General features: G+C 35.0%; 1 pseudogene; it reads right to left on the reverse strand.

Moving 5' to 3' along the window:
* Positions 1-5249: 5249 nt before the first annotated feature.
* LOC149558163 (DEAD-box ATP-dependent RNA helicase 15-like) lies at positions 5250-23490 on the reverse strand (annotated as a pseudogene).
* Between the last annotated feature and the right edge of the window lie 1035 nt (positions 23491-24525).

The raw sequence follows: 24525 nt of genomic DNA on the forward strand, positions 1-24525 counted from the left end.
AACAAACAAAATTACCCCACCTATAGCTACCTACCACATTTGCATAACATTCTAGCAACAATGAATAAAATCCACTAACCATCATACCCTTAGCTCGAGACTACTATAGGCTACTAAATCAACATATTACATAAAATACTATTACTATAGACAAAAACCATATTCCATCGACCACCTAGCAGCACTCGTTGCACACTAATCCTCCACCAGTGTTTTCCCCTAACCTTCGGAGGTAGTTCTCCCACCTTGTGGATTGCGTCGTCAACAAGGGAAGTTAATCCATTCGCTCTCTGGCTCCTCTCCACCTTCCACTCGATTTAGCTCCACCTATAGCTTCTCCCAAGCTTGCTTTGCAGCATTGTATAGAGTCAGCTTATCTGCCTTTGCTTTCCACCTTAGGAAAGGGATATAGCCATATCACCTCCCCTCGTCCTCATCTTCAAAACATTCTATGAAATTTGAGCCAATGCCCAAGACAAACCATTCTAGGATGGAATTAAGGCCACCCAACATATCTTCTTCAAACAAAGAGTTTGCAACATAGCCCACCTGTTCCGTTGTGTTATTCAACTCCAACCCTCACACCACTACCATGGAAATAATATCTAAATTGGAGTGATGTTTCACTACTCACTCCTACAACTGGGCTCCAATCACACATAAAATTGCCTCAATCATGCCATCCATTTTGATCTTCAATAGGCCCTTGAAACTCTCCTTGGTTACTGGTCCCTTAAATACCTTCAGCTGCTTGTTGGAATCCATGGCAAAGAAGGCCTCCATTGCTATCATCTTCCCACACTTGCTAAACTAACTGCAAATAAGCATCGTCTTCCTCTCTTTTATAATTAAATCACATCTATCATTTCTATACATTAAACTCACATGCTTAAATCGTCATATCCAAACTAGCCTCCTTATATCGATGAATTCTATCCCAAACCATCTCCATACTTTCCAATCTATTTTGAAAAATCTGCCTATTGAGGTCCTTCCAAACTTCTCAAATCACTAAGGTAGGGCTAACAATCCAAATATTTGAAAAGATGGATTTTTTAAAGTCTAACAGTCAACTTTGAAACACACCCAAGAGAGATTCTAGTAGGGGATTTGACTAGCATAACTGTCTCATCAAACACATCCAATATTGTTGGGAAAAATCACAATGAACCAAAAGGTGATTTGCAGTTTCCATTGCATTATGACATAGAACACAATGGGATGGGCCTACAAACCCAAACCTGTACCTCCTATCATCCGTAAGAATCCTACCTTTCAAAGTTAACCAAGTAAAGGCACCAGCTTTGGGCAAGCATAGTTTATTCCAACACAACTTATGAGGTCAATCCTTTGACAAAGGAGCCTTTCTACTGAGCTGATATCCCAATTTAGCCAAGTAACCTCCACTATTAGAGGCGCACCAGATAATTATGTCCTCTTTATTATTTAGACTCACCTGCCTGTCCTAAAAAATAACTTTCAACTTCAATTTAAGATCCTCTAACAGCTAGATGTGGGAGAAGTCCTTCCACCCCCAATATAAACCAACCTCTGAATGCCTCTCTTCCACATAACAATCCATTGTTTCCCTCATTCTACCTCCATAATAGGAATAAGATCTTCCACTCCCTCAAGATCAGCCAACCTATTCAATCCATTCCAAGAGTCATACCAAAAGGAAGTTGTTTCACCATTTCCTAAATGCCAAGATATGTGGTTCATAATGATAGGCCTACACTGTAGCATAAAATTCCACACTGTTGATCCCTTTGGTGGATTTCTAATAGTAAGGATCCTTAGAAAATCTCTAAAATCTAAATATTTAGCCTCTAATATTTTCACCCATAGTTGATCTAGATTCTCATACATTTCCCAAATTAACTTAGCACCCAATGCCTTCTTAACTTCATGCCATCTACTTAAACCCACACCTCCTTGTTTCTTTGACTTACATAGAGCTTCCCATACTACCAAAGGAATTTTTTCTTCCTCAAGTGTTCCATTGCAAAGGAATTTCCTCATCCTTTGTTCAATATACCTTACCACTTCCACCAAAATTTTCAAACAGCTCATTGAAAAAGTAGGAATTGTTGAGATAATAGTCTGTAGCAATAAGATTCTTCCTAGAATGGATAGCCACCTCACTTTCCAACCATCCATACACTTGATATAGCTATCAATAAAATCCTTCCAAAGATTATAATTATTTCTTCCCTAAAACAATAGGATACCTAAGTACATATTAGGTAACATCCCATACTTTACCCCAGAAATACTGCAAATCCTTGCCTAAATCTTGCTTGCAATATTAAAGAAAAAGATCTCAGATTTTCACCAATTAATGAACTGCCCTAACACTTCACCATAAACCTCCAAAAAAAATTTAATACAACAAGCCTCCCTTATACTCACCTCCCCCATTAAAAAATTATCATCCACGAACTGTAAATGCTTGATTGGATCCACACCTCTTGTAACCTACAACCCATTCCACTTTTTCTCCTTTCTAGCTTTTAAAAATGATCTCCCCAGAACTTCTGCCAAAATAATAAAAAGAAAGGGAGATAGTGGATCCCCTCGGTAGATACCTCTCTTCATTTCAAAGAAACCTTGAGGGCTTCCATTGACTAACACAAAGATAGGAGGGGAATTTGTACAAGAGAGGATCCACTTACACCAACCACTACTGAAGCAAAAATTATCAAGAACTTTTAGTAGAAAAGGCCTATTCACATTGTCACAAGCTTTATGAATATCTAATTTAATCATCATCCTAACTTCCTTGTTCAATTTCAATGAATGAATTGCTTGATGGACTATGATAATACCTTCATAGATAGACTTCCCAGGGGCAAACCCACTTTGTTCAGATGAGATGATTGTAGGCAATACCAACTTAAGTCTATTCGCCATTATCTTAGAAATCACATTATAAATTGTGTTACAAAGAAAAATAGGCCTGGAGTCATTGAAAGTCGCCCTCTCCCCCTTTTTGGGTATGAGGGATAGAAAAGTATTATTCAGATCTTTGAACACAAAAGTCTTTCTCCTCGACTCCTTAACAACTTCCCAAAGTTCCTATCCCAAAAAGTCCCAAGCTTCCTAAAAGAAAAGAGTAGGAAACCCATCCAGACCAGGCACTTTTTCCTTCCCCATGCTAAAAAGGGCAGTCCTAACTTCCTCCCTTGACACCGGGCAAGTCAACATTTTGTTCTGGGCATCTGAAATCAACTTAGGGATTCCATCTAGCAAGCCAAGACAAACCTCCTCAGAAGCTTCCTTATGGTGAACACCTACTAGATCATTAAAGAACCTTACAGCCTCCCCATTGATCTGTGATTGATCTGAAATGGTATCACCATTTGATTTTTTGATGGAGAAGATCTTGTTAATTGACCTCCTTTCCTTCACAGAGTTATGGAAATACTTAGTATTGCGGTCACCTTCTTTAAGCCACAATTCATGAGACTTTTGCCTCCAAAATATTTCTTCCTTCTACAACACCACAGTATATTCTATTTTCATATTCAACTCTTATTAGTAAAGAGCATCATCCATTCCCCCAGCCATAACCTTCTTGTTGAGTTCCTCCAGCTTTTTCTCTAGCTTGAACTTTTCATCAAAGATATTTTTAAACACCTCCCTATTCCATACCTTTAGTTGCTTCTTTAAGAATTGTAATTTCTTAAAAAACTTGAAAGTGCAGGTGTCTTTTCATTTAGGAGCTAAACTCCACCAACTTTTAATCATATCAAAGAAGTCATTTTCTTGCAACCACATCTTTTTAAAACAAAAAGGAGCACGCTCTAGTGTTGAATCATCCCAAATATTTAAATAGATAGGAAAATGATCAGAACCTATAAGAGGTATGGCTACTTGGCATAACGACTCCATGCTCATCCAATCACCACCCAAGAGAAAACAATCAATCTTTTTAGCAATATTAGTGAAACCTTTCCTACTATTAGTCCAAGCAAAATCTCCATTAGAGAAGGGTAAATTTTGCAGATTATTCATAAGAACAAAATTAGCAAACTTTAGATGACTTCTATTTAAACTGGCTACCCCTCCTAATTTCTCACTCGATGATATTATAGCATTAAAATCACCACCCAACAACACCAACTTGCCCTCCCCCAAACTCAAATTGTCTATCAAGGTTGCCCATAGTTGAGACTTATGGATCTGCTAACACGGCCCATATATAATAAAGGCCAAAAAACTCATCTGCAGCTAAAAAGAAGAAATATTTACTAGTTGCCAGTGAGGACCAGAATCCACCAAGGAGATACAAATAGAATTCTCTTTCCAAAGGATCCCTAAGCCCCTAGATGCACCATCAGCATCTACCAACAAACACTTTCAAGCCAACAATTTCTTAGCGAAGACCCCTATACCATCACCACTAAGCTTCATTTCTTATATTAAAAAAATCTAAATTAGCATGATCAAGCACATGTTTGACCAAGCGCAATTTGTTAGAGGCATTGCAGCCCCTGACATTCCACAAAAGTAGCCTCATGGCTTCCGAGAAGAGGTATATCTTCTTCCCAATCTCAACAGTTTAGCCTAGTCCGCTGCACAACTAGCCAAGGCAAGTTTAACACTCACCAGTTTTGGGCCCCTCTTTTTTTTTTATGTAACCTTGGGTTTTTTAATACCTGAAGGTGTCATTTGAATGGAATGCTCTTGCTCCAACACCAGGGTATCCAAGACCCCATACTCATCTACTCCAAGATCCTCATCATATGAGAACTCTGATTTCGAAGCCAATGCATCCCTCCTACATTCCTTCTCACTATCTAAAAGGACTCTAACGTTCTAATAGGAGAAATCTATATATCTTTGTATATTTCTTCTTCCACCCAATCCTTGCCCTCTAGTAAAGGAGAATCCCCCATCTTGTTCTCCCCATTCTCCTCCCTCTTAATCAATAGCTCTCTCTCCACTAGAATGTGTTTACCATCCACACCATCAATCCTATCTAAGGTATTCAAAACAATAGAACTAAGACCCTGATGGAGAGGAGCCTTCCTAATGGCTCCCTAGATAATTTTCTAGGAGTAAGTGGTCTCTATAACCACCTATGTAGACTAGGTAGTAGTTTCACCATTCCCACCAACACCTTTCCTGCTGCCATTTTCACTAGGATTTATCTCCCAATCCTCATAGCAGACCACATATATGTTAGGTCTAGATATCATTTCATCCTCAAAGGAAATTGACCATAGGGGAATGATTTCTCGTTGCTACTCAATTTTCTTCAAATAGTCCAAGTAGGAATTCTCCATTTTCCCCTTCCCTTTCCCCAGCTGCCCCAAAGGATTGGCATGATCAGCATAATCCACATCAATAACCACCACAAATTCCCCTTCCGATGTGCAGATAACAAATTGGTTAGGCACAAAGTAACAATTTTGCATCTTAATCAAAATCCTAGAAAATTGAAACAAGCGATTCTTTTCCAGCACCTCTTCAGATTGAAGAAAAATCCCTAAACTATTCCCAATCATCCTCAGGGTTTCCTCATCCTTATACTCCCATGGAAAATTTTGAGGTTTACCCAAATCAGAACTTCCTTCACTTTTTCAATCTCGAGGTTAAAATTTGGCCACTAATTACAAACATAAAAGGCTATTCCATCCATCATGTATGGGCCTCCACTCAATATAGCTTTCTTATCATCAAGAGTTAGACAAATAACCATATAAAATTCATTTGACAAAGGCTTGAGCACCATATTTTTCCCCCTGTTAAAGTTCAACCAGTCTTGGATTTTCCTTAAAGATGGCCAAGACCCTAACCATTTCAAGAACAAAGCCCTACACTAGAGGTGTTTAACTGACTCACTCCAAGAAGGATTTTGAACTGGAAGAGTTGACACCCTAAAAATATTCTTATTTAGGGTTTTAGAAGACATACCCATGAGTGTCGTTTGCCCCTGTTGGACTTGTTTCGATTTCCAAAACTTCCTTTCAATCTTCTTAAAATCAAATCGATGGGTTAAAGCTAGCTTACCATTAAAATGCTGGGGAGCTCCATTTCCTTTCTACCCAGGCCTTTGATCATACTACAAATCCCTGCACCAACCATTGCTATTCCTTTGTTGAGATTCCCTGACATTGACCTGCTTATCCCAATAGAAGTTTTAAAATGGCCATGATCTGCCAAAGGTGCCACTCTCTAAACCAGTTTTCCCATGTGCTCTCTGCATGAAATGCCTATTACCTCTATTACTGCTATCCCACCCATCTTTTCGCAACCAAGGTGTCATTACAGCCTCACCTTTGAACCCTGGTTTTCATCGAGGAGGTCGCCAAGCTTGTCTAGTCGCCATTTTCCCACTCCAATGTATATTTTTAATTACAAGAATAAGATTATTTTTTAAAATTGTATTTTAGTGGAGTAATGTGCTTAAAAAATAAAAATAAGCACTAATGGGAGGGGTAGAAAATAAGCAACCACTACTAATTAGAAAAAATAACACATGGTTTCACAATTTGTTTTCCCTCCTTTTAAAATATTTTATAAGATAATTGTTCAAAAAATAAGTAGCCAAAATTCATAAGCACAGGGCCACCAACTCTTCAAATAGATGCTAAAAAAATTGAGCAAGAGTTGCTAACCAAAATAAGCTTAGCAACTTCATAGAGGCCTACTCTTAGCTCCCAAAAACTTTTGTCCTCTTATGATTGTGTTTTCTCTTCCTCTACCATTGGCATTCATACAATTAATAGAAAATGCAACTCATGTTTTCTTTGATTTACATTGTCTCCTATACCAAGTTAACTTCTCTGAAATAATTATCCACTTACATCATACTATTAATGTTGCCTCAATTTAATTTCTAAATTGATTGATTATTTTGCTTAAGTGATGTTTGAAAAATATCTTGTAAATGTATAACTATTGTTTGCACTAAAAATTATATTTGAGATAACATTTAATCTAAAAGTTTCATTATTAAGAGAAATTAATTTAATATATATCAATTTTATATCAAAAATCTAATTAATTTTATCTAACACATTCTTACTCATATACGAATTTTAATTTAATTCATGTTCATATTTGCTTGGAGAATAAAATAGTTAAAATAAAAATTATTTTGATATATGCATAATTTTACTATAATATCATTTTATACTTCAAAACTTTTAAAGAAGAAACCAAAATTAGTTTAGTCGTTTGAGGTTTATTCACTTTTGTGCATCCATTTAGGTAATGTAAGATATTAAATGTGTGTGCTTGTAACCAAACTATTATGGCCAACTCTTATCAAGGAGCTATTAGAAATGCTTTAGAATAACTGGGGGGGTAGTGAATCAGTTATTCAACATCCAACATGTCCAATTCAAACTTTTTACTAAGTGTAGTGTGCTCATCAAACTATTCATTCATCCAAGCCTTAAACTATCCTATTTAGCAAGTTACTATAAATCAACATGCAAGCATAACACATAACATAGTGATTTACGTGGAAACCCAATTTGGGAAAAACTACCAATAAAATGCTACTCAATTCTCACTCTTTTGAAGTGATGCCCTATTAAAGGCTTACAACACACTATTAAATGTGACCTGGTTAAAGAATTTAACCACCCTGTTAGAAGTGGGCCTAGTTAGAGGACTTTAGAACATTCACTTGGAATGCCACCCTGTTAAAGGATTTACAAATGGATATTAAACCAACCTAAGTCCATAGGATTTTCCTTCTATCCTAACTGATACAATTGCTAGAGAGTAACAATTAGGGGTTTTAACCTAATTATAGGATACAACTCAACTTGCAAATTTCAGATCACTTCTCAACTCATATCATTGCCTAGCCTTCAGTCTCTGCAACCCTAACAGCTTGCCCTCCTTTCAAGCTTTGTCTCCTTGAGTCTTCATGCTCACTATACCAATGCAATTATCTCTCTCTGACCACTTATCAAAGTAGAGTCTATATACTTTGTTCCTCCTTCTCTTAGATTTCTTCTCCTTGACACCCTTCTAACCACTTCGCAATTTGGCACTCCAACAACTCTTGCTTCTTGGTTTGTGACTCCTTAAATAGAGTCTTGGAGTTCTTTTACCACTTGATTCTTCCATCCTTTAATTTCAATTCATATGGATTAGGTAGGATTCATTGAATCTAACCCATATTTTGTTTCTTCTAGAAACATCATGAAGAATCCACTTGAATTCACTCAAAAATGGTTCACATAGAATTCTGTACCACTAGCTCATTATCTTTATGCTCCAACTGGTTCACAAAATTCAAGATAACAACTTTTTCGGCTCAAATTTGATGAATCTTCATCATTTAAAATAATGTAGCATCTCGGCACTATTGAAATTTTGGTGCTCGACACATATTGTGTTACTCGACACCAACTACATTTTTACTAATGCTCAACACCTGAAGTTCACTCAGCACCAACTAGGATTTTCTAATGCTTGACACTTGTTACTTTTCTTAGCACTTGAACTTCACTCGGCACCTGAACTTCACTTAGCACACACTAAATTTTCCATTTTCTCGGCTTCAACTAGCTTGCTCGGCACCCACTAATGAACTTAGTTTAAGCTTTGCAGTCAACCTTATTACAACTTATTCCTCCAATGTTTCTAAGTGTGGCCAACCTTTATATCTTGAGGTATGTTATCAATACATCATTTAACCATTATCTTAACTGATCCTTGCACTTCATTCCAACATCATAACTCAACCTTTCCATTAGGTGCTCTTGTTGCATCTTGTTGATCAAATCCTCTTCATCAATCAACTAAGTGATAGTACTTGGATCTTATAAGCAATTGTCATTCCTACAAATAGAAGGTTTGACATCAATGACAAAACAATGATTGAAAATATTCTTTTAACAACAATCTCCCTCTTTGATCTTCAACAATGATCTTTTCAATCAGATTTCCAATAGGAGCTAGCCTCCTCTACCTCAACCACACCCCCACCTTCAAATTTTCTTTGCATTTATGAACCAACCTTATATTGTTAGATGAATTTATGAATATTTGCTCTCATCTATGGTTAGTTTTAGTTAATGCAGGATTTTATTAATGTAATGGGACATTTAGTGTTTCTTAGCCATTAGTTTTTCCTACATGTTTATTAAGATTGATTAAGTTGATAAAGTTAGATTAGTCAATTGATAAACATGATAAGTGTTGAGGTGTCCATATCCTTAGAACTTTACTATATTTAGACTACTTGATGGACACCTTATTCATTGGATTTTTCTCCTTTGTCCTCTCCCTATTTATATATAAAGTCACAACCTATATTTTATATACCATTAGATAGATTCTCATTTTATACATTAACATTCATGTTTTATAACCCATAGAAAGATATTGGTTATTCAGACAATTCTAATTTTTAATATAATATCATATATTTATTTTTGATGGTTTTGAGTACTTGGATTCTTGATAAAGAGATTGGAATTTCTATAAGATATTATCAATTATTGTATTTTCTTTTCTTATGTTTCAATCAATTTCAAAAATAAAAAAATATAAAGATTTATTGATCCTATATTTTAATATGTTTGTTTTGATGAGATCTAGTGATCACTGCTATTCTTACTACAATGATAACACTTTTTATCACCCATTTGCATACGTAAGAGGTTTGAGAAAGTCATATTCTCTTTTGTTTCTCTCAATTTCAATTTGGCTACCATATGCCATAACAACAAACAAATGTTTCTAAACCAAAATTTCCAAATTAATATTTACTATAGCATTTTTGGCATAGGGGCTTCACTTAGTGAACCTTAATCATAGCATGTGTGCTCATGATATACTAAATAATTCCCTTATTTTCAAAAGCTATTATCTTAAACTCCTTTTTTGTCACCCCCTCCAATATCGACCCAGTACCCCTGACACATATTTTCCTATAAAAACCCCCATCCTCCACCCCATAAAAACCCTTCTCGCCTGTTTAGGCAATACATTGTTTGTATCTTTGTAAATTTTAAACCACCAATATGAAGTCACATTGTATTGTATTGCATCTTCATATAATTTGTTTCCTAAATAAACCATATTATTGCACTTAAAAGGATGACTAACAGTTTGATTGTCAAAGAACTCATAAACAAAAATAACTAGCACTTGCACCTTTTAAAGTGCAAGGGTTAAGCTGGTAGTCTTATACAATTCTAATGATGTGGTTGTACTAAATATCATAACAAAAAAAAACATAAATCATTACAATGATATTCCACACACTAGTAAATTTGAACTCAAATTTTGTCAAAATTTTGACCCAGGTTGGTCAAAATTTCAACCAACCTGCACGTTGGTTGAAATTTCAACCAACCTGCACGTTGGTTGAAATTTCAACTAATACATTCATTGAAAAATTTTAATTTTTGCTAGCTCTAATTTGTCATTGTTGGTCAAAATTTTCACCAATCTTTGGTCAAATTTTTTTAGAATTGGTGGAAATTTTGACCAATTCTTGGTAGAAAACTATCAAGAATTTGCCGAAATTGCCACCAATGTTTGGTTGAATTTTTTTTTATAATTGGTGGGAATTTCAACCAAGTCTTGGTAGAAAACTATCAAGAATTGGTCAAAATTTCCACCAATGTTTGGTCGAAAATGTTTTATAATTGGTGGAAATTTTGACCAATTCTTGGTAGAAAGCTATCAAGAATTGGTCAAAATTTCCACCAATGTTTGGTCAATTTTTTTTATATGCTATATCAAGCAATTTGGTCTTATCCAAGCCATTTAATTTGTAACCTTTTAAATCTCTGCAAAGATAAAGTTGGAGTAGGAAAAATTTTCTTCTCAAAGGTGTCCTCTAATTGTAATGTGTCCATTCCATTATCTGTTCAACAAACAAGACATATCTAGTTCAACAGATAATGGAATGGACTCTTTACAATCAGAGAACACCTTTGAGAAGAAAAATTCTCCTGCTCCAACTTTATCTTTGTAGAGATTTAAAAGGTTGCAAATTAAATGGCTTGGATAAGAAACAATTGCTTGATACATGGAACAAATGGACATTTATGCATAGGGCACCATCAATTATGTGAGTGATATAGATGCGGCTGAATTTTTTGGGGTTAAAGCTACCAATTAATATAAGGTTCCTAATCTCCTCAAGGTGGACATTGTGGTTGTAAGGGTTGTGGAGAGGACACTTCTTCATTGTTCACTTCATCACTAATTAACTTGCACCACAGATTGATTCACAAACATATCCAAATATATGTCTTACAAAATCAAATATTGCATTTGCAACTCATTCAATCTATAAAGAGACAAATCAAAAACATATCAAACTTCTTTCTATCCTAAATTTGATTTTTTTATTCTAAGAGCATTATTGATATTACTGAAATTGACATAATAGATATAATTGTTTATATAAATTTATCTCTATTTTTAGAAGTAGTCCAGATATAAGGTTTATATAGTTGATATTTGTTTGATCTAGATAACATCCACCAATGGTAAATAGTTAGCCTCTTATATGGGAGTCTTAGGTTCAAGTCTCCTTGAACTTAACACATAATAATAATTAATTTTAACAAATAATAAAATAATGAATAAACTAGACTTCAACCCATTACCTATTAAAAAAATTGGTCATATTATGACAAGTGAGGATATAGGACAAGTGCTAAACTTCTTCAATTGTTTTACCTACCTGCCTATTCGCCTAAAGTATAAAATAATTACAAGGATGCATAGTTATGGCTACAGCAAGTTAGAAAGAAAGAAAGTGTATTAAGATTTGATGATGTTGAAATTCTTCTTACTAAGGACATGAAGAGGAAGAATCATGAAACTTCATTGGGAGACACTTTCATAAACAACAAAGGGGGTGAATCACAAGGAGGTAATCATTACTAGGGAGGAATGTTCAGATGACTGTTGGACTTCACATTCAACAATAACCACATTATCTATCATCCCAAATCCATTTATAGAGTGTCACAATGTCTATATAGAGTGTCACAATGTCTATGATCTTACTTGTATATATAGAGTGTCATAATGTCTATGACTTTACTTGTTTCCAAGAGTTTCTTTTTAGCACTATAGACTGTGGAAGCTTCCCATGCTATTCACACTATAAAACTTAAAAAATATAATGTTCAATCATAACTAAAAGTATTAAGTACTCACTTTTTCAATTCAAAGGCCTTAGCCACTGGAAAGATCTGGTCAGGTTCTCCCCACACAATCAAAATGTCCTACAAAACACCCAATCTTCAGTCCTTGAATACAACTTTGGATAAAAGGCATTCAGGTAGGAGAAAAAAAAAGTCCATGAAAATTAAAATATCATGCATAAGAAACAAGCAAGTAAGCAATGCCTTCTCAAGAATAGGAAGAGGTGGGGAAAGTTCAGTGCCAATAACAAGGCCTTTCAGCAACTCTTCTTTCTCTGCTCTATTTTTCACATACAAATTTTGTAGCATAGTCCAAAACATGGAAAGTTTAGTTTTATGGCTCTAAATTGATAATTTTTAGTCTTTTTTAATATAAAATAGTAGTATACTAAGAATACAAGCTTGCTTGAATTTGTATAGAATTCTGAAGTTATGTTTCTTCTAACACTTTTTTCCCACCAAAGGTGTTGAATGAGTTATATTAGATAAGTTAGAAGACTTTAAGGGCTTTGTTGAATTAATAGGTGGCTTGGGAAGCTCATATAGTGTGATTTTGTGGGGTGGAGATAGATTAGGAGGTGAGACATTGGGAGAGAATTTTAATGGACCGCCACGATGAGATATTGAGGAACAAAGGATAGGGCCAGATTTGAATGAAGACTATATACACTTAGATGTTAATGGGCCACTGTGAGGTATACTTGACCGATTAGACCACAACTTGGCTATCAATGGACCTAAAATAATGTGTCATTTGATTCTTTTAAAATCAAAAGCATCTAGAATGTAAAACCTTACCATAGGTATCCTTTCAACTGAAGCTAGCACATGTAATGTGTTTTCTCGAATGCCTATATTTGGTTCTTCCTTGTATTTCAATTGTTAATAGCATAGGACACACACACACAAATAGATCATGCAAACAATAGTCCACAAAAGAACCACCCAAAATAAACAATCATGAAAGGGAGGATAAAAATTTTCAGTTTTAAAAAAAATTAAACTTGTTTTTTTAATTCATATAAACCAGTCACCACCATATCATACAACATTTAAATTTTGCTACACAATCAAATCTGACAATTGTTGTCTCTACCCTTGCTCATTATATTCATTGATAAGAAGATAACAGAAACTTGATATAAGCACTAAATTCAAATTAGGTACTACTCCAATATATATATATATATATACATATATATATACATATATATATATACATATATATATACATATATATATACATATATATATACATATATATATACATATATATATACATATATATATACATATATATATACATATATATATACATATATATATATATATACATATATATATACATATATATATACATATATATATACATATATATATATACATATATATATACATATATATATATATACATATATATATACATATATATATATACATATATATACATATATATATACAGATGTATATATATGTATATATACATATATATATACATATGTATATATACATATATATATGTATATATACATATATATATATATGTATATATATATATACATATATATATATATGTATATATATATGTATATATACATATGTATATATATATGTATATATATATATATATGTATATGTATATATGTATATATATATACATATATATTATATATATATATATACATATATATATATAATATATATGTATATATATATATAGCTGCCAACTCCTTAACAAGAGCAGGAAAAAGAAAGCTTCAAATAGGCAACAACATTTGTAATTCAGAGCTTAAGAGTACATCTTATATTTTGAATAAAATAAGCAATCTCAACAAGTTAACATTGCTACTCAAGGGCCAAAAAATAAAGAAAAATAGCATGAACTTATCACAAGTACATTTGGAATTAGTGATTTAAGTGGGCCTACTAGGCTTAGAATTTGATGGACACAAAAGCAATGTTGATATAAGGATCCATTGAGATAAGACACATATTCTTCCAGGTCATCCTGGCTTGAACAGCAACATAAAGCTCCCATACTCCTTTGATATTTTATGAGCTTCAAATTGAAAAGCTACAAAATACTAGTTCATCATGTCCTCTTCACACCATACAAATTCTTTACACTAAAACTTTATTATTTTTTCCTACACACGATGCAAAATTTGAACAAAATTGAAACTCCAAAAGATTATATATAAGCATTCAGTTCAGGCAATTCTTTTTCAAAGTAATGGGCTTATCAATTTTCACATAGTTCCAATACTATCCATAGCCTAAGTGAAGGTAAAATGTTAACTAACACAACTATTAAATACCCAATAAGTTATACCACCAAATGATAGTAACCCTTCCAAGTTCTAATGACAATCAAAACCAAACACTCCTAGCTATTTTGTTCACAATACCTCAAAAAATGCTAAGCCACCAACACAAGAAGTTAAAGTTTTAGGAAAGAAAATTCTGAATGTAACAACAACAAACAAACTTTAATCCAAAGCATTATCATTGCATGTTTTTCAAGAGAAAACATGTATAGCTTAATCTCTCACAAATTCTTCTAGCTCGATTCAAGTTATACCATCAAATTCCACTTGATTAGGTTAAAATTACTCTAAATAAATATCAGGTGTACAAGTAGAGTTGCAAGTCTAATGTAGTGAATCAAAAGGCAAATAATATATGCTTCCATTATGTTACGCACAAGATGGTCTAGATCATTAAAACCTTAGACAAAATCTTTTACTTCCTTGGCTTGAAAGTTTTGGTTCTTCAATATGCATCTAATGGAAGCTTAGAAAAGCATTTGTACCCTGAAACAGATCATCAAAATGCTTGTCAATTGGGATTGAGTGAATGTTTGAGCATTCCACAGATGTAGCACATGACATGGAATGTCTTCATTATGATTATCTTTTGCAGCTTGTTCATTGTGATTTGAAATTGAGTAATGTGCTCCTAGATGTCAACATGATAGCCCTTGTGAATGATTTTGGTATATCTCATTTAATTGCTACAAACACCATAGATTCACTAAGTATAGCAACATTTGCACTCAGAGGATCTATAGGCTATATTGCTTGAGGTAAATTTTTTTTTGAGTATCTTTTATATTGGCATTGTCATTTTCCTTAATAGATTCTCATGAATAAATTTGTTTGTAGAGTATGGGCTGGGCAGGAATGCTTCTGCGAACAGAGATGTGTATAGTTTTGGAATCCTGAATTCTGAGATGGTTGCAAACTAATATAAAGGATTAATCGATGCAACATTCTACAAAGTTCATAAAACAGAGTCAAATACTCTTAGAAAATCTAAAGAAAGACTTAAAACAATGGCACTGATTAACTTGCAACAAAAATAGATCTTCATTCATCAAATGGAACCTATTGGAGGACTGCATCACAACAAAACAAATGTAGTAGTCAGATTTTCAATATAATTCTTACTTTGAAAACATAAAAAGATTGCATGAAAATTTAAGAATAAAAGTCATACTCTAGGCAAATGAATTTCAAAATGTATCGTTGTATATTCAGAAACCAATATAGCAAATGATGTGGAACCTTTAAAATACCAAATTGTCTTTCCATTCTAAATAAACATGTTGATATTTAGTTGAAAATTAAAAACGTTGATATTTAGTTGAAAATTTAAAATGCTAATATTTGATGTGCATTACAACCTATGTTTTTTTTTTAGAGCAGGCAAATACTTATAGTGCATAGAAAAGAAACAAAGAAACAACTTTACCAATAGGGATACTGGTTCAAGGCCAATTTTTAGGGGACAACTATTAAAAAGATAGGAGAGTTTAGAGATGGTTACAAAGAATGCTGATTTTATTTTTAGCAATGAATCACCAAGAGAACGAGCTTCAATGAGAGATGTGGCCAAGACATTGGAGAATCTCAAGGAATCATTGATAGGAGGTGCAGCTGCTTCTAATTTAACACCAACTATACCAGAGCTCCTATGCAATACCAATGTCACAGAACCATTCGCCTCTAGCAATAAAAGTTCTTCATTTTACCTTATGACCTTCCTTGAAATCTTTGTACCGAGTTAATCTGCATGAAAAATCACATATTAAAACTTTATTTCTAAAGCTATCACAAGGAACACATTAGTATTTGTTAAACATAATTAAATCAAATGCTTAAGAGAAATTTTCATGAACCATTGGGAATTTAAAAAAGCACAATTCTTTTTATCCCAAATATTGCCATAAATAAAGCGTATACAACAACTACAAAAATCTTTATTTATGAATGAAGTAGCTAGCAATGTGAGACGACAAAATTATACAAATTAAATTCAATTGCATATCCTAGATTAAAGAGCAAAGGGAATTGTTACATTATGTAGCATAGTAGATTAAAAAAAAAACAACATCAAACATACCTTTCTTCTTGTGGCATTCCAGAATGAATGCAGATTGATGGAAAGTTGCACTCCATAAGAAGCTTGTTCAACTCTGCAATGTTGTTAACACTCTTGACAAATATCACAACTTGATTGAAGTCTAGTGCATCAAGTAGGTCATTCAGCTTCTGGTTCTTCTCAAGCTCACTCAGTTTGATGTAGTGCTGGAAGAATCTCAAGACATAAATACTAGACACAACAAAAGAGAGAATGATTTAGTATTTTATCAAACCTTATTAAACTCAAATAATCTCAATACCTAAACTAAACCATGAAGTGTCAATTTTTAATCATTGTCAACATATATCTCCATAGGCTATAAATGGAAACAAATGTGTGTAACATTAGGTGATGTGATTGCCATCAGGAGCCAACAGTGCCACAACAATCCCCTCATTGATCCAAGGAGCACATGTTGAATGAAAAGTACTAAAAAGGTTGAACTAGAAACTTCATGGTCCAATATACCATCCCTAAATTTTGAATTGAATACTTTGCTATATCATTGAATTAATTATTTTTATTGTTATTACAAAACTAGTGATAGAGGCCACATGTAACCCATTTCTCTAGGTCATGTACAATGAACAAAAGTTGGCCACCATAGAAAGTGCAGCTCTACACTACCTCTAAGGCAGCTCCATTATTATGAATGCAAAGAAAAGGATTTAGGTAACATCCAATCCCAACTTTGGAATTACAATAAAGCTATGGTAGTCTAGTATTGATGACTAGTGATGAGAAAGAAGAGGAAAACAAGGGCTTAGCTAAGAAATACAAAACTTCAAGGAAACATGAATCACCTTTGAAAATGTGTGCTAACAACTTATTGCCAAAACATAAACCATCTTTGCAAGGGTTAACTAAACATCTTAAGATCAATACTACAAAAATAAGCATAACTAGTATTCCACTTGAATAAAGCCTATTTAAACCAACTAACTAGTTTTCCCAATCATTAAAGTAATATTTAATGTAGGATTAAATAGGTCAACTTATACAAAAGATATTACATCTTGCGTGAATCTCTTGCAGATGGGCCAAATCTCCTTGCTCAAAGTGGCAGAGAACATCATAACTTGCTTGTCATGAGGGATCATCTTTAAAATCTCCTGGACATCTCTTCACATGTCTACAACATTAAAAAAAATCAAAAAAATACTAAACAAACTATGTAATCAGAATCTATTTAAAAAGATATCTACTGACATACCAAGTGATTCTAGCATTCTATCACACTCGTCAAGGATAAAATGTTTAACATTTTTTAGACTCAAATCTTTTTCCCTTGTTAGAGCAAGTATCCTTCTAGGAGTACCCACCACTATGTGTGGACACTCATTTTTTAGCAATGCTTTATGGACTTTAATGTTTACCCCTCCATAGAATACAACAACCTTCAAATCTATTAAATAAGTGATAAATCTCTCAAATTCATGGCATATCTGCAATATAAAATAGAACTGGTAAGAAACCATTATTAATGGCAATAACTAAGTAACCAAAAAAGCCTAGTTATCAAAAAAAAAATTCTACTATATCAATACATAAATTAAAATACCTGATATACCAATTCTTGAGTATGACACAAGACAAGAGCTACAACTTGCCCGTGAACATGTTCAATCTATTATAGTGTGGAAAGAACAAAAATTGCAGTCTTTCCCATTCCAGACTTGGCTTGGCAATCACATCGATCCCTAGGATGGCCTAGGGAATGCATTCATGTTGTACTGATAGAATCAAACAAAATAAAGTGATATCTTAGTTAGGACATTCACAATTATGTTGATTTTGGAATAGTTTAAGATAACCATGATTATGCTCCAACTTTAGAGGTATAGTGTAAGCAAATTACTTGTTGAACATTTACATGAAGTTATTAAAAAGACTATTTCAACAAAAATTATAAGTACTCAGTAATCATCAATGAGCAGCATGATAATTACATCATCTTCAGTCAAACAAATAGTATTTTGATATATCTGACTGTCATTTTTGTCATTTTGGGATTGAATTCTGTAAGAATTTGCCTAAGCGCAAAATTCACCCAAGAACTAAGAACTCAAACACAAACACAAATAAAGACCAAAAATGGAGAGAGTATGATCAGAATAACAATGTATTCAATAACTTAATGCTAAGAGTACACTAGGAGTGCCTGAATATAAAGGCCTCAGTAGAGCTTCTAGAAAGCATAGAAGTTAGCACTATGAAGTGTCATACAACCAAGCACATGTCCACTAGATATGGATTATCCTCCATTAAGCACGGAATTAGGTGCAGTGATGAGAGGATAAGTCTACAAGGGTGGGACATGCAAAACCATGTTGTAGACACCATGTGCTCAAATAGAGTTGCGTACTACTGTGTTGTCAACATGACAACTCATAAGGTGTGCAAACTCCTGAGTGTCTCACAAATAAAAATAATAAAATAATGCAAAATAATTAAATAATGCATTAACCTAAGTAAACTTAAGTAGGTGTAAATAGTAAAGTACGTATTTACACCAACACCCCCCTTTAAGTGCAACTTAGGGGAATGCGCTTAAGCTTACGAACTAGGATGAAGATGCAGAATGGATCCTGGCTACTAGGCCATGTAAGGTACCCATGTACATAATGAAATGTAAATATCCCATAAAGCGGAGAAAGAGGGAAAACCTCATGGGAAAAACCCTCCCCCAAAAAGAGAGATAAAAGAGGATGCATTGATGGATGGAGTAATCAAGACCCCCCCATTACGACATACATCCAGTATATACATAAGAGAATGAAAGAAGGAAGAGAGACAGAATAGGCTCCCCCCCAAAAAGAAGAATGCTAGCAATTGAAAGCCGCTCCAATGAAGAAGCTGGTCCAAGAATGTTGAATGGTGTTCCTCTCCTTAGGAAGAAACAATGGAAAAGGTACACTCCTGAAGATGTATGGTGGCCCTGAAACCTGCTCAAGTATCCTTGTACGGATGCTGAAGTTCACCCCTTCCAACTGTGTTGAAAAGAATGAATGCAGATCTGTCAAAGATGTCTGTTGAACCTGTTCCACTGAACCATCTGTCTCCTCAACTGACAAAGAGACCTTCACTAATTTTTGTTCATAAGGATCCACAATCACACCAACCTTGAAAGATTGATCATGTAGAGAATGGACATGAGGGTCAGAGTGAGCCCTCGCAACAATTGTAGAAGAATCATCATCAATGAGAAGATGCATGTCCTCAAGTCTGTCTCCCAAGTCAAATGAAGCTAGAGCTGGAAGACGAGATGTACCAAGATGTGATGGACCTTTCACTATGGCAATATAAGCATGTGGACTAGACTGATGTGACCTCTCACTACAACTATCGATAGTACCCCACGTTTCTGAAGCTATTGAAGCACTATCACTGGTGTCACTATTAGTTTCCATTGTGTATGAAGTGTGGAGAGGTGTAGAGGACAAGCTGGGAGAACTTTCCTCAAAGTGAACATCCTTCTCCACAAAAATTGCATGAGTCTTTGGATCTAGAAGTCTATATTCCTTCACACTGTCTTCATAACCAATGAAGGTGCAAGGTCGAGATGTCTGTGCCTTGCATCCCCTGGAAGATCTGTTTGCCCATGTGGGACAACCAAAGACTCTAAAGTGTGTCACAATAGGTTTTCTGCCGTACCATGCCTCAAAAGGAGTTTTTCCATCTAAGGCTGGATGAGGAGAATGATTAAGAATGTGAGTGGCACTAGAGATTGCTTCAACTTCTAATGATGGATCTAGAGACTTGGCATGAATCATGCAACTTGCCATGGACTTAAGAGTTCTAATCCTCAATGCTGCAACATCTGTCTTATGTGGACTGAATGTTGAAGGAGTTTGAAGATCAATTCCCTCATGTCTACAAATGTCCTTAAGTCTTCTATTCACATCCATGTTTCCATTGTCCATTCGGAGTACTTTGATGGCCTTTCTAGATTTTCGTTCTACATGAGCCTTGAAGTCTAGAAATGCATCCAAAACTTCATTCTTACTATGTAGAAAATAGACCCAAGTGAACTTTGAAAAGTCATCAACAAAACTATGTAGCGACCCTGGCTGAATGCAAAAGGACCTGCTAATACCATGTGAACCATTTGAAGAACACTTGTTGCTCTAGAAGACTTCCCTCTTTGTAACTTCCCCTCTAGATGCATATCCGTTGAATCTGATGAACATTTACCTTTAGAAAAGTTGATTTGAGGTAGACCTTTGACCATTTGGTATGTGCAAAGTTGTTGAAGATAGGGGTAGTCAAGGTGACCAAACCGCTCATGCCATAAGTTGATGTTTGAATCAGAGTGAGTTAACAAGGCTTGAGAAGAACTCTTAGGAACAAAATGGGAGAAGGAATAAAGCCTCCTGTCATCATTGACTTTCTCAACTTCTACCAATGAATCATCTTTAAGACTACGCACCATCACTAAATCGGGAAGGAACTCAACTTTATGACCATCTCCAAGGTGAGTGATTTGGTAAACCGATAGGAGATTGGAACTCAGATTTGGAACATAGAGAACATCTTTGAATTCCCCATCTTCCATTTCTACATGTCCTTTCCCTTCAACTTCATCTTAGCATCATCTCCCACGAAGATGTGTGGTACCTGTGATTGCTTCAATGAAGAAAATTCTTGTTTTGAAGAACCCATGTGGTAAGAGGCACCTGAGTCAAGTATCCATTCCAAAGAAGAACTTGTGTTGGCCATAAGTGCTTGATCTTTACCCTTTGAAGAGTTAGGCATAGAATCCTTGGAAGTACTTGGCACTTGAATCTTATTCTTCTTGAGTAGATTTTCTAACTCATCAATTCTTTTTGTTTTGCAATGATGCTCATCATGATTTGGCTTTTTATAGTATGCACAAAAGAGTTTGTCCTTCTTTTCGTTACTTCCTTTCTTGTTTGAAGAAGAACCGCCTTGTTGAGAGGAGTCATGTTATGTCTCAGATTGTGTTTTTTGCTTCCACTGCTTTTTCTTGTTGTTGCTTTTTCCCCCTTGACTAGATTTTTGATCATCACGAGCTACTAAGGCTTTGGTCTTAGATGACTTGAGAAGGCCAAAATCCACCAAGTGAGATTGTTCAACAATCAACATATCTGCAAATCCATCAAAGGAAGGTTTCTAGTAAGCAGATCCCATGGTCAAATTGTGAGTATTAAAACTCAAAACAAAGTTAGCATACTCAGAAGGTAGCTTCTTCAGGATGTGATGTATCAACCTATCATCCTTTATGGGATTTCCACAATCTTTTAGAAGTGCCCTATACTCATTGACTTTAATGATGTAATCTTGAATTGTGTCATAATTCTTAGGATCTAGGAGAAGTAGATCATCTTCAATCTAAAATCCCTTTTCTTCATCCACTTTACCATACAACTGTTCAAGTTTATCCCAAGCTTCCTTAGATTTTGAACAATTTTTAATGTGAAAGAGAAGATCCCCATGTACACAACTCCTAATTACACCTAAAGCCTGTCGGTCTAGATTTGTCCAATCAATGAGTTCTTTAGCATCAGTAGGTTTGGTAATTGTACCATCAACATAAAGACTATATCCTTTTTCCATTAATCTACTCCATGCAATATCTTTCCATGTAAAATAGTTGCGTGAAGTTAGAGGAGGACATTTAAAACCCATGATGCAGAAATGAAAGAGCACAAAATAGAGACACAAAAACATTGTACACACCCCCCCCCCCCTTTTCACTCAATCAAAAGACCCCCCCAAAAGAGATGTTGTTGGCACTTTATAAGTAGTGCATTTACAATGGGCCACTTGTCAAAATAAACAAAGTGGACTTTCTGATTTTGCTTTTACAACTACCTTATGAGGCTGAAATCTGTCACTTAAGCACTATAGCTTAGTTTTACAACAATTCTGAAAATAATCAAAGCATTACAATGCCAAAGAAGGCCTAATTCTGAAAGTGAGAAATTTGTCCACACAACCCTAGAATCTGACTTCAAATTTGGAAAGTAGACCAAAAATAATGCACTTTCAAAAAAAAAGAACCTGAAAAAGTGACCAGATGTGCTCCTACGGAGCTTTTGAAGTTGCAAAATGTGGGATTATGCAGTACAATATCCAAAAAATGCAAATTCTGCAAAATCTATGCCCAAAACTAGAAAACAACACCACCACTGGAAAATTCAAGAAATTTTACCTAATTTCAAAAAAAATTGCACCTAAATCGAAGTCCGGATGTCCAAGTTACGAGCTCGCAAAGTCAGGCTGCCAAATTGAAAAGCAATCTGGAGAGGGGTCTGGAGGAGAAACTAAGAGTCTAAATTTTATGGTCAAACGACCGTCAAAGCAGTTCTAAAACACCTTGGATTGACGTTTAGACGGACGTCAAATTTAACACTTTGAAAAGATGACGTCAGCAAAAAAATTTGCTTTGGGCTGACGTGGCAAATGAGTCATCAGTCTGTATTGTACGGACATGACACATGGAAAATCTATACCAATGACGTGTCACTATTGTAGAGGACTGGTTTCCATGTGGAAATGTGGTAGTACCAGCAAGGTCAGGGTCGTGTGGCAGTCTATGACTGGTCCATGTGAGAGTCAGTGAGCTGACTATTCCTCGCTGAAAGTGCAGAGGGATGTCGCAGTGTTTGAAGAGTGTCTGTAGGGTGGGAAAGAAAAGACGTGAAATATCCTGCACTTCGCCGAAAATTTGCGAACGTCGAGATCCATGCTACTGTCATCACCGGAAGGGCTTTGAACGTGCGTCGAAAACTTTCCAACTGTGGGCGGATAACGTTACTGCAGAAAAACCTTAGCAGCGGGCTGGAGTTGTTGATGCTAACGTCAATTTCTTGTTCTCTAATTCTGGAGTTTCATATGTTAGTCCCACATGCAACAGGGTTCAGCAAAGTCTGATGTTTAAAAAGAGAACCGCCATAGAGTATGAAACGAGTATGGAAGGCCGCTCGAGGTTGTCGTCGATTGGAAGACTATGCCACTAATGGATGATGGCACTATTGGATAGTTCTAACGCCAATGAAATAATATGGGCTGCTAGAATGTGTATTATGGCCTCAAAAAAAATATTCCCTGTGACAAATTAAAAATCCTTCCACAAATAGCAGATTGGGGTGTCACTGCCCGGGTCTACTAAAAAAAATTTTGCAACAGAAAATAAAATAGTAGAGGAAAATAAAATAGCAAAGAAAAATAATGTGCAGATCTAAATTAAATCAAATGAATCTGTGAAAAATGATCATTACCCATTCCACAAATTGGGGCCTGCAGGTTTCGATTTGCAAAAAAAAATTGCCTCACGATCGACTTTGAGCCAAGGTAGGCGTGCTTATAGTCAATTTTCACTGGTTCAACATTTCGAATGCAATGGCAAGGTTAGATCTAGTGCTAGACGCTCCCAATTTTTGTAGCACTCTGGATTCAGGCTGAGGTGATGAAGCAAACAAGAGGTCTCGAACAACTTGTGATGAGAAAGTCTCCAAGCTCTAATACCATGTAAGAATTTGCCTAAGGGAAAAATTCACCCAAGAACTAAGAACTCAAACACAAGCACAAATGAAGACCAAAAATGGAGAGAGTATGATCAGAATAACAATGTATTCAATAACTTAATGCTAAGAGTACACTAGGAGTGCCTGAATATAAAGGCCTCAGTAGAGCTTCTAGAAAGCATAGAAGTTAGCACCATGAAGTGTCATACAACCAAGCACATGTCCACCAGATATGGATTATCCTCCATTAAGCACGGCCGTAAGTGCGGTGATGAGAGGATAAGTCTACAAGGGTGGGACACACAAAATAGTGTTGTAGACACCATGTGCTCAAATAGAGTTGTGTACTATTGTGTTGTCAACATGACAACTCACAAGGTGTGCAAGCTCCTAAGTGTCTCACAAATAAAAATAATAAAATAATGCAAAATAATTAAATAATGCATTAACCTAAGTAAACTTAA

Source organism: Cupressus sempervirens, chromosome 5 (genome assembly GCF_028749045.1).
Source record: "Cupressus sempervirens isolate cs-2001-9-10 chromosome 5, ASM2874904v1, whole genome shotgun sequence".
NCBI lineage: Eukaryota > Viridiplantae > Streptophyta > Pinopsida > Cupressales > Cupressaceae > Cupressus > Cupressus sempervirens.